At 40.7% G+C, this 17,271-nt stretch overlaps 1 protein-coding gene across 1 annotated transcript in view; it reads left to right on the top strand.

The window, feature by feature from the left end:
• Positions 1–14,645: 14,645 nt before the first annotated feature.
• The window catches only part of LOC120741312 (cadherin-7-like), a 109,817-nt gene continuing 107,191 nt past the window's right edge, over positions 14,646–17,271 (top strand). Inside the window, 1 exon segment of the mRNA XM_040044109.1 lies at positions 14,646–15,240. The gene's annotated coding sequence lies outside the window, so the exon portion shown is untranslated.

The raw sequence follows: 17,271 nt of genomic DNA, 5'->3' as shown, positions 1-17,271 counted from the left end.
TATTGTGCGCAGCTTGTTCTTTAAAAAATTGATGAAACAGGACAAGTGGACGACAAGGATCTGAGTGTGTTTTCTTTAAGACATAGGGAAAATATACAGTAGACCTTACATAGAACGTGAGAGATGCCTGTGGCAGTTTCAGTGATACATCTATTGTTCACTGAAGATTCATCAGAAATGATGTCAGTGAAACGGTGGCTGTTAGGAAGCCACTCTTAAGGAAGGGTAACAGGGACAAAAGGCTGAAGTGTGCAAAATTACACAACAACTGGACTGAAATTCCAGATTTTAGGTTTTTGGTTCAAGTCATTGTCAGTATGTACAATGGACGTCAGGAGAATGGTAAAATGGTGAGTGCCATCTGGAAACCACGGTGGAGGTTCTGTCATGGTTTGGGGCTTCATTTCAGCCAGTGGTGTTGGCAAAATTGATGTACTAAAGATTTTGATCATACCTGCATACCTGGATAAAAAAACACAACATGAAACACTATCAGTTATGAATTGTGTAGTAGTGTAGCAGTGTGGAATCATCTTAACAAAGAACAGAACAAAAGCAGGCAAAAAATACAAAGAAGGGCTTTGTATGTCCTTCAAGAGGCTTGAAGAACTGATTGTGACGAGTACTTAACAAAAGGAAAGCTTACCTGAGAGTTCAGGCTGTGTTAAAGAATAAAGGCGATCATACCAAATACTGACTTTAGAATTATACTTATTCTATACTCTTTCTTTCCATGTATGTTTGCAATGTTTAAATTTCTGCACATATTTCCCATTTTCCTAGCAGCATATAGAAAATGAGAGCTGGCTCGAGACTTTTGCACAGTACTGTAAGTGAACACGAGCTTGGATCACCCAGATATGTTACATCCTGATAAAACCTGTCAGTGTTGTCAGCTGTCATTCCATACACCAGCCACATATAAGGACAGCCTCTGCTTTCCTGAAATCAAGCAGCGATTGTTTCGTAGGTGGCGTTTTTGCGGCTGGTCGATCGCATTTGAAATTAGACCATTTTAAAATTCGCAGAGTTTTCACTGCTGCTTTGACAGTTCAAGACCAAAGATGAAAGCACCTACAGCTTGGGCCTTTCACCTAACTGCTGTCTGTTGGAATACTAAAAGAGAAAATATTCAATAATAGATCAGGTGAGCTCTTTTTGGGAAGATATCTGTGACTCCGTACAAGAAGGCTCAAAATACACAAAGAAATAGTCATAGGATACAAGACAGCAGTCGAGACAGCTGAGACGAGCATGTGTCTTATTCCTATACCAAAGTACCGAACTGTCCAAAATGTAGTCCTAGTTTGGCCTGCGGTATTCTGAATATCATAAACGAGAGTCTTATATTCAGAAGTGATCCGCATACTATTTGGTAAGTAGAAAAAACATCCCAAGTGAGCTTTCGCCTCAAGCAAGCGGTCTGAGCTACATCTAAAGAAAAAATCTGCACTGTAAGTTAAAATAGTGACTCTAAGGTCGAATAATTATGCGTCCCTCCATGTGGCACATTGCTGCATTACAAAGCTGCCTAACTAATTTTGACTGGAAAAAGAAGAAGAAGAAGAAATAGAAGAGAATGTGGGGGAAAAAAGAAAAACAATGTCGAAGGACACTGAAAGAGATGTGTTAATTTACAAAAGGCTTCAGGAAGAGTTAATTAAGCCAGTTGAAGGAATGAGAGAAAGTGCTGAGTCCTGGAGACACACAATATTTATTCATCAGCCCATTAATGTTTAATTCCCTTTTTCCCCCCTATTTCTAAAATGGAGGGAGAATGGAAGAAAGCTTTGAACATTTGACCTTATATGTAAAAGTGTAGGGTGAGTCTGAAGAGCCTCGGGGGTTGTCTTAATCATTAAGAACCAGCAAGTTAAAAAAATAATAAAAAGAAGTACTAGCTCAGTGTGCTGTTGGAGCGGGCGGATATATATTTAAAATCAGATTATTGCAGCAACTGATTGTCCTCTTTGTTTTGTTCCACGACCGTCCCACACGACACTCAAGGGTGAAAGCGAAGCAGGATTAAAGCCTTTGGACCTCATGCAAAAACGCCTGTTCAAATTCAACACCAAATATCCATCGTGTCGCACATGACGCTCCACTGTACCGATGGTAGCGCTCCTTCAATCCCGCCAGACGTTTCTGATGAAGGGATGGGGCCCCATCTGAGGAGGAAACAGTCATGTGCTTGATTTGTCTGCAGCCTAATTATATGGCAACAAACGGGTTGCCAATCATGAGAATATATTGTCTGGTTTTATCTCAGGAACTCATCAAGTCAACCCAATTAAAAGCTGCAATGAGAAAGACATCGGCAGTGAACAGGGCTCTCATTCAGTTAATTCATGATTGCCAATTAAAATAGAATAGCGTGCAAAGTTGTAAAGCTGTCAGGAGGGCCAAGCTAAATTACCCTTTTCCACTTTGAATGATGGATGCGTTCATTGCTCTCCCTTATCTTATTTATTCTCTGGGCAGAAAGGGGTGGGTGTTTTTATTTTTTATTTTTGGATGTGGGGGGGGAGGGGCTGGAACAGTTTAAAGAATGTGTCGCTAATGAAGAAGGTCCCTCATTTCAAAAAACTCAAATCGGTTGGCGGAAGATTGTTCAGCTTTTCAAGAAGAAAACTTAATTAAATTACATTCAGTATCCTAGATCCATGCAGACAGTCCAATTCGCTCTCACAATCACTTATAAAATTAAATCCAAAGACTGAGATCACGTTGCAAACTCAGTATTGATATTGATATTCCTCGGCTATAGCTGCAGGAGCATTAATATGCATATGCTTTACCATCAGAAAGCACATGTTGGCAGCGCAAATTATTTTTTCAGAAGCAGTACAAAAAAAAAAAAGAAAAGTACTAACAATGCCATTTAAATGTGTCCACAACAGTTAAAGTGAAGGCAACTTATCCTGGTTGTGTCTCCTGGGCCATTAGCCACTGTTGCCATGCTATTGATGGCCTAATTAAGATGTGTCACACTGAAATATGTCACATTTTTTAAAGGCTGAAATTGATAGCTCACATTAATTTTCACTTTCTCAAAATGACCTTTAATTTCGCTCGCCAAATGCAGGCTTCTGTCTACGCCGGCACACCCTCTCGTTCCTGCTCCTGAAACAATACGTCAAAACGCTTTGACAACACACGGAGGGAGGCGGGCCTTCACAAGACAAGACCATCGAAAAGTTCAAATTGAAGTCACCCTTAGATTTCAAATACTAGTTGTATGTGTTTCTCTTGTTTTCTTCTCTTGTTTTTTTATCACCACTAACAACATTCACAACGTGCACCATTCCAGCCCACTACCTTTTTTAAAATTCCCCCTTCCTCTTGAGATTTTCTCTTGGGGAAGAAAACAAGATCCAGATCAGGGGATGTCACTGTGGTGAGGTCTTCCCGGGACAAAAAGTGATAGTTTCCATTTGGGCTCTGGTAGCCATGAGTTTGTTCTTATCCTCGGGAGACGGGCTCCGCAGGTCAAGCTCTTTGCAACAGATTAAAAGACAGTGTCACTAATGTCACCCAGCAAGGGGATCAGTGGCATAGTGTGGGAAATGAAAGCTGTGACGGACGCGGACGACCACATCAGCTCCTGTCAGTGTGTGTCTACTCGGAGCATTCTCTTCATCCTGGCAGCCACTGGGGCCTGAGGGGGCCCTGTCAGCTGAAGCCAGCACGGCCCCAGCGCATTCCTGAACCAGGGAAAACCCATGGGGGGCTTTTTTGAAAAGGCTTAGAGGCCTTCAGAAACTCAGACCATCAGCTCAATCAGCTGCTGCCACTCTGCACCGATCTCTGCTGCGGCACCACTGGAGAACTTTTCCAATTTCAGATGTGGGTTTGTCCTCACATGAGAAATCAAAGTGTTAAAAGTTAGAAACAGACAGGGAAAAAAATCTCTGACAGCGGGAGATGGTGGAGGAACAGAGCGCAGTTAATTTGTGACGTGCAGTATAAGGCTTTGTTTTTCGATCACACTGATAATCAGCTGAGCTCGTTCTTACTTGATCTTTATTTCATATACTGATTGCACACAATGGATTTAATCACCATTTGTCATCCTCCCTCTTTTACTTTTTATTTCCCTTTTTGTCTCCCTGAGCAGGAAATTTCATACATTTAGATATCTGCTTACAAGAATATCTTGATAGCTGTTAACATTCATGATTGGGGAAATGTATCTAAAGTGAAAGAGTGATGCTTTTTACCTTACCCTCTTGAATATTTCATTCAAAATAATGACAAAGAATAACAACAACAACAAAAAGATTCAAACAATGTCTGATCCCTTCTTGAGACACAGTGGAGAAAAGCATGTTTCATTTTTAGTTGGCAACCCCAAGTTAATCAGCTTGATAATTATGCAAATCAGGTTAGTGTGATAAAAACAAACAAACAAACAAAAACGTGACAAAAGATGTAGACTGTACACCTGGCAAAAAAAAAAATCAAATTTTTTCCAAACAATGGTCGATAATGGCGTGATGATAGACTCATGTAGCTCTGCCATAACATTTAATAATTCATATGCAACACTGTAAAAAGCAGTCCCAGGGGTAAACTAGCTTGGCCTCTGAAAGGTTCATGGGGTTGAAAAGAAAAGGAAACTATTGCGCATTTTTCAGGGGGGCACAATTGGAGAAATGTGTTCAACATTCAGGGTGATAAACTTTGTTTTAGCACCATTAAATGAGGTGGTATCTTAATCTCGTCAGTGCTGAGTGTGATGACTGATTTAGCTTTCTGCAGTGAGTCTCAGTAAAGCCTACAACATAACCTAAAGAAGTGACCAATGCCACCAGTATTTGTGCTCACGCATGGTGTTTTATGTGGTAATAACTTTGTGGTCATGTCCCAGTGTTTTATATAGAGTGCTGCTGCAAATCAAATGCTGGGACCCTTTCCCTCCTAGGTCCTCATTCTTTGTCATGATCAGAATTTTTTTTCTATGCACATTCCTTAAATTCCAATAGTTAAGACAATCTGCCTCTAGGAATTTGCTGGCATACGTAAGTCCTTTAAAGGAGGCTGATTGTTGATAACTGTGGTGAAAAAGTAGTCAGAAATGCACAGGAGGAATGAACAGCACTGACCTGGCCAGTCACAGTCACGCGACGTGTAGCACACTTCCAGGAAGGTGTAAATAAGTGTACATGAGTGGATGCCAACCCAAACCCATTAGTTAGAGCTTGAACATCTTAACAAATGCAGTCATGAGAAGCAGTTTGTTGCATTTTAGCTTCTGAAGTCTGAATAGAGTACCGACTCCCTGCCCTATTGTGTGCCATTTTAAAACATTTTGTATTCATTTTATGAGCTTCAAGAAAAACTTGTAAAAATGATTGTTATTGTTTTGGTTCTGTTTGGCCTCCACCCACTGGCTCAGCAAGTGCTCTTGGCTCATACAGTCCCATTCACATAAAGATGGAAAGAAAATTTAATGGGCAGAAAAGAAACTCTTGGAGTTAACGAGAAATCTTTGAAATATGCTCAATAAGAGGAAGAAGACTTGTTATACTTCTCTCGGCTTCATTATCCAGCGTATTCAGTCAACCCAGCCGCTCACCCGCGCCTGTGTGTATTCCCATTTGACACTTGTTGGTTGACCGATTCCATTAGATTATCACTGCTCATTTCCTTTTTTTGAGATTGGGGACTCACATTTGTCACCAGCAGGACGTTTCAGGCACGGCGGGAGAAGCGGATTTGGTTTGATGGGACAGCATTTGATTTTCAGGATCAGGAAGCTTTTGCTTGACGCAAACACCACCTGGGCTGCTGGCTGTGCTGCTTGTCTTCACCTGTGTCTTTGGAAGAAAAATAAAAAAAGCGCTGCTTGTTTCCTTGTTACACGGTGGCCAGGAAAAGCAGAGGGGGCTTGTTGAAGCAAACAGAATGCAGATGCTTGGGGTGTGAGAAGAAGGGATGTGGAAAGAAGAGGCGCAAGCAGATGAAGGAGTAGGGGGATAACAAGCTCTTTGCCAACCAGGCAACCATGAGTGCTCCTGCACTGCTCGAGTGAATGCAACAGGCCTGGGTTTTTCAACCTGACTACTGGAGCATGTGAACACACATCTTCCCCGCCATGGGAGAGGAGACTGTCATGACAAAGCCAGTGTCTCTGCCTTTTTTTTTTACTGTCCCTTCCTGTTCCTCATTTTATTTTATTTTATTTGTGCTTGTTAGTTGCTCTTTCTTTCTCTTTTTCTCATTGTATGCAACACAAGATGACAATATTTGTTCTTTTTTTTTTCAAAATGAAAGAAAAACATCCGGGTGACGTGCAGGCAAGGCTGGCTGTCAAAAGCTTGTGATATTTGTCACTTTTCAAAAATGCAAAACGAAAAGCCTGGTGCTGGAGGCACAACAAATGAAGTAGAAACTGATAAACTGATGTAACCTCAAGCAGTTTCCTTAAATGATTACGTGCGTCGAGGTAAAAGAGCAATTCCGCATGAGGATGGAGAGGCACCTTTACAGTAATATTTCACACAAGATTTATTAGTTAGCATCAAGTATGCACCACTTGGAGCTATAAACGTTTAAGTTCCAGATTCCTTCAGATGCTGGCAGCTGGGGTGACTCTGGATTTGAATCATTTATGAAAAAAAGAGAATAAATTTTATAAAGTATCAAAACACTTCTGGAACTCCGTCTGCAGTTCATCTAAATATTGTCTCATGCTTTGTTTTTAATATCCAAACTCACACCTATATATGTGTACATTTCAGGTGTGATTGAAACTTTTGCGACTCTTACCTTAAGGCAAATATTCGGTTTTCACAGTCTGACACTGGGGGAACAAATTCTCAGTATTCATGTGAAATCCTTAAGTGAGCCAGAAGCATCACTTTCAGGCTTGGACAGCGTGCCCTCTCCACTGAAATCTGCTGTTTAATTCTCAGCGTGTAGGTTGAGTCAGTTTGACATGAAAGTTGATGTTTGCTCTTTCCAAAAGAGAGGTCTGTGGTGAAATCACATATAGGTCTCTGTTCAGGGAGAGAGCCAAACATAGAAGAAACACTGGAACTCAATTCATACACGTTTGTACAAAATGTGTTCCAATTTGTACAATTTTTGTTTGTTTGTTTATACCAAGACAATTTTTCGCTCACCAACTGCCTTGCATGCGAGAATTTAAACCTTTCAAATGTTGAGCTCATCCTCAGTATAAAATGTAAATTTAAAGGTGGATGTTTGTGGAGGAGATCTGGTTGTTAATTGGTCACAACAGCACTTTCAGGGAACAAATAAAACACTGAGGGGATGCTGGGAACAGACGATAAACCAAATTTCAATCTGATGAAGGTTTTGTTGATGTCCCTTTAAGCATTCATTAGGCTTTGCTTTCTGAATCTTTGCTAACTCTGGCGGCCCTTCATTAGTGAAAAATGAGTGCCTGCCTCTAACAGTGAGTCAGTAACCATGTTACACCATATTAAATGGACAACTTTGCAGCACAACCAAGCGTGCTGGTGCAAAAAATGTCTTTGGTCTCTATAGCTAATTTATACTATCAGGTAGAGAGTGCAAAGTTGGCACATATAAGCAGAGATGGGCTGTAATCTGATTACTTTTTTCAAGTAATGAGTAAAGTAAGGGATTACTATTGCAAAAAAGGTAATTAGATTACTGTTACTTTCCCGTAAGCACGCTGGGTTACTAAACCGTGATTTTGTTTGTGAGAGTGTCTCATGACAATGACGTACGAGCGTGCGACGTGACGTGTGTAGATCAACATGGAGTGCGGGAGAGAGTACGACCATGCAGCGTTTAAAGCTTGGACGTACTGACGTTACTTTGAGTTTGATTCCGTAAAAATTGGCAAAAGCATTAGCGTCCACTGTAGACTCTTCTGGAGGAAAACTTCTTTCTACAGCGAAAAATTAAACTTCAGATCTGAGCAAGTACCGAGCACGCTGCCACAGGAATGTGAAATTCACAGAGTAACTCCCTGGATCCCCCCACTGACATGACCGGCCCCACTCCTGCTAAACAGGTGACAATAGATTTAAGACTCATTTAAGGACTCAGTGCTGCTGAATCTTTGATTTTATTGTTTTTTTTGCTGAGTTTTACCTGCATCTATTTGAAAGAGTGAGTGTAAACACAAAAAAAATATTTTATTTTATATGCTGGAATAGGCAGAAAATAGGTTTAAATAGTAAACAAATTTCTTCAAGTCAAAGACTGTTGCATGTGATTAAATTTTTGCTTGATGCAATGTGCATAAAGTTAAAAGATTAAAACTATTAAACAATTTTAAGAAAGAGACTTTTTTCATTTGATTCAATTTTATATGATAGATTTTGCAAAAAAACAGAATTTGGCTGAAACGTCTATTGCTTTATTACATATTCAGGTTGTGTATCATGTTTTTAGTTACACGTAACTAAGTAATAAAGCAACTAATTACTTTTGAAAATGAGTATTCAGTAAAGTAATGGGATTACTTTCTTGGAGAAGTAATCAGTAATTAGTAACTAATTACTTTTTTTAAGTAACTTGACCAACAGTGCATATAACCAAAATATCCATAGCAATGCCGAGGGTGAAATAGATTTGTCCTGCACAGACTTATTAAAGCTATCAACCAGTTTTTCTACTTGTGATATCACAGTTATGCTTAAATCTGCATAATAAGAATTTTTCCTTTAAAACAAAATATCATAAATAATAAAGTTATTTCTGCTAACTAAGCAGTCACACAGCAACTGGGAGTAATGTTTTGCGACTTGTAGAATATGTATTCACTCACTTTTGGAAAAATAGTTGATATATCTGAGTCAATTTTTTTTTTTAAAAAGCAATGAAAAGAGGAAAAAGGCATCTATCTGCCTGCAACACCTCTGGAATAAAATTCAGAGTTGAAATTAGTGGTTGTACAGCTTAAACAGTAAGTGAGAATATTTAAACAGCTGAGCTCCAAGGAGTAAAAGCAGCAAGTTGGCTAGAAAAAAAAAATTCTGTGTGGGTCATTAAAGAAAACTTTGTGTAGTCATTTGATCTTTGCAAATCAGCTAACTACCAAACGGCTTTCGATTCAGATAGGGATTAATAGCAAAGGTAGATCCCTGTCAACCCTTTTTTCCCTCATTTGCAGAGATTTTGTAGTTGCAGGCTGGAGTGTGAATTGAGAGCACACCCTAAGCTGCCATGGCTCTTCTGCTCTGTGACACACAGACCACTGAATGCAAGCAAGTGGGTGCGTGATTAGGATTCGGATCAGGATGCTGTCTCAGTCGACACAAACCGAGGTGAATGAACATGTCTGTCTGCAGCGAGACGTTTCTCTTTCAGAACCTGCTGTGACGCGTCTGGAGGGAAATTGCTGAGAATGACCTCTGTACTTGTCTGTTATCTACACCCCTTCTCAATCTTGAGTATTTACCTTGATTTTTCTCCTCTCTTTTAGGGATTCTCCATCATCTTAAGCAAGTAGTCCCTTTAATCCTAGATGTGCTTTGCAGAAGCGATATTGCCCAATGCTACGTGAAAGATGCTACAAGTCCATGATAAACTCTCAGTAACATTGATTATTCACACAGATGCAGAAGATTGTCCTTGAAGAATGACTGTCTCTGCAGTGTTGGCAGCCAGTGTCACCAACCACCAAGTCATAATTTTGCCTGCGTGCAAAATTGCATCTGCAAGCATGACAACATTTTCAACACACTGTATATCAATGAGGATTAAGACAATTTATGTATGGTGGATGCAAGAAGAGGAACTGTGCGCTGCAGAATCTCCCGGAGAGGAAATATGAGAAAAAATATCGAAAAAGGGAGTAGGATTGATAAAAACTTGTTACGGTAAATTATTGGAAGTCTAACCCTCCGCAACACAAGTTCTAAGATGCAACTCAGCAAGATTGACATTCTTACCCTGTAATCTATTTAACCCTCAGGGAAACAGGAGAGGCACGGGCTAAATTAGTGTAATCTGAATGAGGTTTTCTTGAATATGGTAGTTTCAGCCAATAAGAAAACGTATCCGCTGCTAGCCTCTGAGGCATGACAGACAATGAGGATATGGCCATCTGAATCGATACAGCCAATCCCCCATGATTAGGTCATCCATTAGTTCACTTGATCTTTCAGCCCTCTTACATTGCATCTGATGAAAATGTAATCGTTCAATACTTGCTGGATGATTAGTCCAAATCCCCGCTTCTCATAGAGTAACAGCGAGGATGTTTTGATGCAGCATATGTAAATAAGCTCAGCTTTGTATTTTGGTCATGGTGCCAGAGTCAGGGGGACAACAACTCCCCGGTCTCATCCCTTGAACATCAAGGCCCCTCTGCTGTCTCTGATCCCCAACTCTCTGCAGCCTTGTGAACTCGAAATGCACCGCGATGCATGTCTGCGTATAGTTTGCTATGCAAAACCCATGCTGCCTGACCCTCATTGTGCGAAACACTGGCCCTGATGTGTCTGAGCTTAAAAGAAAAAAAAAAAATCAATCAACAGAAGAATTAAAATGAAATAAAGAACAATTAAGAGGGCATTTTAACTTGCGTGCAAATGTCTTGATTCAATTATGGAGATGGGCAGAAGTCAGAGATGAATTAGAACAACCACTAAATGGAATTGAGCTCGATGATAAATCAGGACCCAACTGTCAAGATCACGGTGTGAAAAGGTCACTTGCTTTGAATCATTGCTCTGCCAGAGCTTAAGTGTGCAAAGGCCTGCACAGTGTAGTGGATTTCATAAACTCAAACATTTGCACATTTCACTGCAGATCTTCTTAGCAGTATCTACGCAGTGAGAGCCTCCAGATCACTTCACGTAAAGTTCCTCCTTATTCTGCTCTGTCTGCTGTGCTTTCTGCTCTGGCTGTTTTAAGCACGAGGTTTGGGCACCAGTGTTTTAAAAAGCTGACATCTGTTATGACATCGCTTTAGATGTGCACAGAGCAACACCTTTTTTTTCTTTAAATGTCCACTGGGGAAATCAATACCTTGTTTAGAGGTGAAATTGACCAGTCAATGGTACAATCATCTCTTTTCAATGACTGTAAAAGGCAGTTACTGGAATTATAACGTCAACTATCTTTTAGCAGGTCAGAGACTAATCAGCAATTAACAGTCAATTATCCAATTTCTTTGCTGGTATAAGTATCAGCTAATGTACTTTATATCCATGCATTATGCATTATCAGTTAGAGCAGCGATTCTACCCCAACAACAAGGGACTTCTATCCCAGGATCCCAGGAGAATGTGAAAATGTTGTAGTGCAGCTCAACTAAAAAAAAGAAAATAGTATGTGCACATATATATTCTTGTTCAGTTAGCATTAATAGTGCTGTATATTTTGATGGAAACTGCAAATGTAAATGTGAAATGAGTTCACTTAATTCACTTCGGGTCATTTCTGTTTTATTTGTATAGCCCAATATTACATACAGAGGGCTCAAAAGGTCTTCACAGGCATAAAAACACATTAAAAAACAAGGTCACTTACATAGTAAAACAGGAATTTAAGAAGCAAGCAAGCCATCAGAAATACACACGCACACAGACATACAAATACATTAATAAAAATAAACCATACATGAGATCCAAACCTGGAAACGTGAGAAAAGAAACAATCTTGGGAGTAACAAAAGCAGAAAGTATCTGTGATATTGATAAAGGAGATATGCATAAAGGTCTTATCCACCTGATTCCTAAATATGGCTGAACTCAGTGGGGACGACTGTACAGTGGTCCTATTATTATTATTTTTATGAAGTGGAAGCACTAGTTCAGTGCCAGATGTTAAAGGTGTGTTTTTAAGAGTTTCCTGACATTATCTGTAGAGTTCATGAACAGGTAGAAACAGAGGCTTCAAGCCTGACTGCTCACCATTGTTTATGTTTGTCAGGTTTATAATCGCTCCGGGTTCTTGGCTAGATCTGTGTTCAGATGATGTCTGTGCAGTGGTTACAACGAGCCGATGTTGTGTTTGCAGTATAATGCAGTTGTTTCTGTCTTGGACGCAGTTTCCACTTTAGCATTGCACTCTTGTCCTTTTGTGCAATAAAAAGAAAATATCCACATCTCCACTCCCCAAAATTGAGGTTTTTGAGTGGGGTTGTACCACTCCACCATTTCCTCCTCCTCCCAGTATAGGAATGAAGTCACTTGAGTAAGTGAGAAGGCAAGAATGAAAACAAAATCATGTTTGTTTTTACTTTATGTCCATCTGACGGACAGATAACTGAAGAATCTTTGTAATGCCAGTAACAACATAATTGTAATTGCACTGATTTTAGTACTGTCGTGTGTTACATTATTGCATTGCTGAAAAATGTAATGTGATTACAGTAATCTGATACTTCATAACAAGTTACCCCCACCATGGTAAGGAGTACTGTGTATCTAAAAGGGTTAACAGTGGAGGATCTGAGAGTGTGAACTGGGACACAGAGAAACCGACTGGTAGTGTATGAATGGTGAATACAAGACTAATGGATACCTTTGAGGGTGTTCTGTGATATCAAGCAACAAGACATTAGTAGCAGATCCTTAAGTCCTGTATGTCATTAGGTGGTTTTAAGTTTTGAGCACATACCAAAGAGGTTTGAGATTGAGAGCTGAGTAATTTAAAGCTTGGTGAACACTGTCTCACAAGTTTGTTTCTATGCCTTAGGATTTTTTGCAGCCTGTTGAAAGAGGCAACTTCCACCAGGATTTACTGTTTCCATGAAGCTGTGTATCTGGCCTGTGACAATGACAGTACAGTAAGTAGCATTCACATGAATACAGGGATCCAAGATTTCCCAGGAGAAAATACACAGACCTTTGCCCTCCATCCTCTGGCATCCTGCTGTCATCTTTTCCTGGATAAAAAAAGTCTCATGCATTCCCAAACAAAGGTGGCATGATTGTGTAGTCATTAGCACTGTGGCCTCACTGCAGGATGATCCTTGATTTGAGTCCACTGGCCACTAAAAAGCATCAACACCTCTCTACCCCCCCCCCCCCCCCCCCCTTTTTTTTTTTTTTTTTGCTTTCGGAACACAGACTTTAAGAACTGAGTGTAGATATGCTGCCTCTTCAATCCCACCTCTTTACGGGTTTAGCTGCACTGAAATACTGTCACTCACTTCAGCTATCAACGGTTTTATTGTTGCATTGTGACACATATTACACGAAAATCAAACTCTGTCCTTGGAGGTCATATTTTAGTGCTCCACAAGCTGCTACAGTATCCCTTCAGTGTTGTTCTTGTTAGTCGGTGAACAAAAAGACACATCAAGGAGCGTGTCACAGGGGAGCAGATTACTGTAGGCCAGGTGAGCAGAGGTCAGAGCATCCTGATGGGGCGATGGAGCACCGAGAGGTGTAGGATATGTAATAGAGGCATGGCGGTTAAATGCCGGGGTGGGCCGTGAGATCTAGAGGGAGTAGGACATGGGCCACATCACCTCAGGCATCTCCTGAACGCGCGTGATTGATGGGGAAGAGCTGACGAGCCAAGCTCCCAATGTCACTCTCCAATTAAATAACTCTCACCGCTGAACTACTCCCCCGCGCCCCCCTCCTCCTGCGATAAACCTCCCTTTTCTCCTCCCTTTCACCTCTTCCTCTATTATCACACCCCCCTTACTCCCACTGCACTCTGTCCCTCTACATCCTTTAAGTTGACTTCTTGATCAGTCCAGCTATTTCCTCTTCTTGGTATTATCCAACCTTAAATTCCCTTCCTTTTCTGCCTTTCCATTTGTCTCCAACAACATTAGTCTTCATCGTTTCCCAGCACACTTTATAGTAACTTATTTATATATATATATATATATATATTTTTTTTTTTTTTTTTTTTTACTTGTCTCAGATTTAGACTTTGCTAACTGCTCTTCCAGGTATGACAGACAGAGGCTGCTCTTTCTATTAGTTTGGGTCAGTGCTCCCTTCCTAAATGACTGAGATGAGACAAAAGAGGGTGCACCATGGTAATGTGCCGTCTCCAAAATGCAAATAGCATGGATAAAAATGCAAAGAGTGTAATCCATTTGTTACTAATGTCCAATCTCTGTTTATAATTCGAAATGCAATGTGAAAACTGGTGCACAATCTTTTGAAAAAAGAAAAGAGTAAGTGTAAACCACCTGCTTCAAAACAAATACCAAAGTCCAAACACTGCCTAGGCTCGAGGAGAATTTGTTTTGCAAATGCATGCGTTATTATCTGGAAGGGCTGGCACATATAGTGTGTTTACTGTCACTAATTAGGATCGTAACTAATACTGGTTGGTCTCAGAGTCTGTGACTGTAGAGGTGCCGTAGTTTAAGAGAGGCCAGCCTTATGCTGCATTCTTCTGTCACCACAGGAGCTCAGTTTGCTGCTAATTGGGCGAAAAACAAAACTCCGGGAGCACAAATGTGGAACTTCAGAAAAAAAAGCGTACTGAATAAACATTGTGTTTTAAAAGTGTGAATTATTCTGGGGGAAAAAAGAGAAATACGCACATGTGCCTAAGTGCAAAATTTCCCAAAATTAAAAATGAGAGAGTTCTTTTAAACATGTGGTAGCTCTCAAGATTTAATTAATTCTCAAGGTGAGGGGAGATGCTAAATTCCTCTCGCTGGTTGAAGGTGTCAATAATTTTGTATTGATTTTCCTTTCACTAGCAAGGCAATCATTTCACAGTACGCATGCCATCTGCTGCCAAAAACTTGGCAGGTTTGAATTTTGGTTCTTCGTCCGGTTTGCCAAAAACGCTGCATGTGTCTCTGGCTCCCTCCTTGCCAACTTATTTTGGTCAAACTCTTTCGATAGGCTCCCTCCACTCCAGTCAGCGAGCATTTGGCTCAGATGAGAGCGTTTCCTGTCTCGCCCGGTGTTCCGATTCCCTCGTTGCCTTATGTTAAGAGAAATATAGATACGTACCCAAAACCCTGCAGCTGGGGTTCCCTGCACAGAGTCAGCACTGCGCAGGAGAGAGAGAGAGAGAGTGAGGGAGTGCGTGAGAGTAAGAGAGGGGGAGAGAGAGAGTTGGAGAGCGAGAGAGAAAGAATCAGACTTGCCACATCCCTGCCAAGGGTGAGCATTTACGCGCGATCCGGTAGCCGATCTCCAGCAGCCGTGCACCGCCATCAGGACTAATTTCATCATGAAAACTTTCAAACTCTTTATTTTGACATAAGCCGTTTTTTTCTGCGTGTGCTGGAGAGAAGAAGCCCAACTTCTACCACGGCACACCATCCGTGTCGCGGTGAAGTTATTCCATCTTCTTTGGGTGAGTAATTTTAATAGATTTCACAGCTGAAATCATGTTTCGAGTTTTTTCTTTGTTTCTTTCCCACATTTTTTTTGTTAATGTATGCGCTACTAGGGCTTTGCTTTGCATTTTTTGTCCCGTCGCTTATTCTGTGATTAGTATTCCGTGGACACGGATTTCCTGCGGCGGTCGCTCACAGAGATGTTTACTGTCGGCGCTTTCGTGCTGCCCGTTTCCCATCATGTGCTCATTTGCCACCACTCTCCGTCCTCTCCTGCTTGATTTCTCCAAACACTGAAGTTGTCAAGATGTTCACTCGATCTTTTCCCTTTTCTTCTTCTTTAAATTATCAAAACGCCGCTAGGTCGATTAGGGAACAGGTGCGCCCTGCGAACTTTTTCTGCATCTTGCAGGTGTCGGCAGCCAATGCGCAATTATTGATAGTTAACAGCAGGGTCAAAGAAACCAGGTCGCCTGACTGTGCAAACCTGACCAGAACAAAAGGTCTCTATAGAGAGGGATACCTGCTGATTTGCACTGCAAAGGGTCACTCAGTATAGAAATGAGCTGCAAAATCTCATTTCCCCCCTCCATCAACCTACATATAGGAAAAAATGCCCGAAGCTTTAAAAATGAACTTATTTTCAATCATATTAGGAATTAAGACTTTTCTAAAAATGAAAAGATTTGCCCTGTTTGAGGCTGAGATACCCCCACATGCTTCGAGGAAATTCATGAAACTAATAACTGCAGTGGGAATAAGCGGAACCATACCAGAAATTGGCACAGCGTTCCACTTGTTTAAGGACAAAAATGACATTATGAATCAATATACAATAAAATGACTCACTGAGATGGTACTTTTTTCCCCCCAAGTGTCTGTTTAGCTTTCAACAAAATGCCTCAAACTATCTGTGCAAATTGGTTCACTCGTGTTACTTTTATTTTTATCCTGCATGCCACATAGTCGCCATAGTGAGAGGAATGAATATACAGTTCATCAGCTGCTTGATTTATTATGTTTATTAATTCGGTGCAAGCAATTAAAGATATGATTGTTTTGTGCGTGTGTGGAACTGAAGGTCAGCATTTTCACTTCTTTTAGAACACTGTCCTAGAAATACCTACACAAACCTTAATAAAAAACAGGTGGCTTTGCTTTCTTACAGGAAAATTAATAACAGAGAGTTTTGATTTAACATTGTTCCACTTGCTGTTTGGTAGACAAACAGTGATTCATTCTGCAAGTCTGGCATTATTTTCAGAAGTGCTTTAATATAGGTGAAAAAGGCGATTGTCTTATTCCTGGCCCTGAGCACATCCATCTACATCTTGACATCTTTTTCCGTGCAGCGTATGAAGCATACAATGTCAGTCAGCTTCTTCCAGTGCAGGATGCCAGGTGAATTTAAATGAATGCGAGATGAGATGTTAGAAATCAGCGTGAGGGACGACCACCTTTCAACTGGAGAGCTCAGGTTCAAGCTCCTGCGTCAGCAAGAGTCTGATCTGTGTGCACTGTAAATATCCTTGAAGACCCGCCAGGTATATGGCCACTGTTGCTCTGCAGCTGACCCTGTGCTCTGATTTCTTTATAAAAAGACAAGCAAGGAGAGAAGGTCTAAGAAAAATCAATGAAATGTCATGCTACTATTATTTATATGAAAACTGCTCACATACAGCTCCTTTTTTTATTACAAACAGACCTTTAAATGTCACAAAACACACAAAAAGGCTAGATCTATAAGTTCTCCAGTGAATATACTGTACACCTATCACCCACAGCATTAAAATCACCTTCTCAATATTATGCAGGTTGTACTCATGCTGCCAAAACCTCCCCCCCTCTCAAAAAAAAGAAACTGCTCTGACCCATCCCACCATGTGCACAAAACCTCTGGGGGCGTCCTCTTATGTCTGGCACCATGGTGTTGGCAGCAGATGCTTTGTGGGTTGTGGTGTGTGGTCCAAATGGTTCCTAATTTATATATATTTTTTCCTTTCTTGTAGTTTCTTGAAATTGGGATCTGTGGAAACTGAAATATGAGT

Source organism: Simochromis diagramma, unplaced genomic scaffold, assembly GCF_900408965.1.
Source record: "Simochromis diagramma unplaced genomic scaffold, fSimDia1.1 OVJJ01000602.1, whole genome shotgun sequence".
In the NCBI taxonomy this organism is placed as follows: Eukaryota; Metazoa; Chordata; class Actinopteri; order Cichliformes; family Cichlidae; genus Simochromis; species Simochromis diagramma.
Note: the sequence above shows the minus strand (reverse complement) of the source record. Positions and strands in the feature narration are given on the sequence as shown.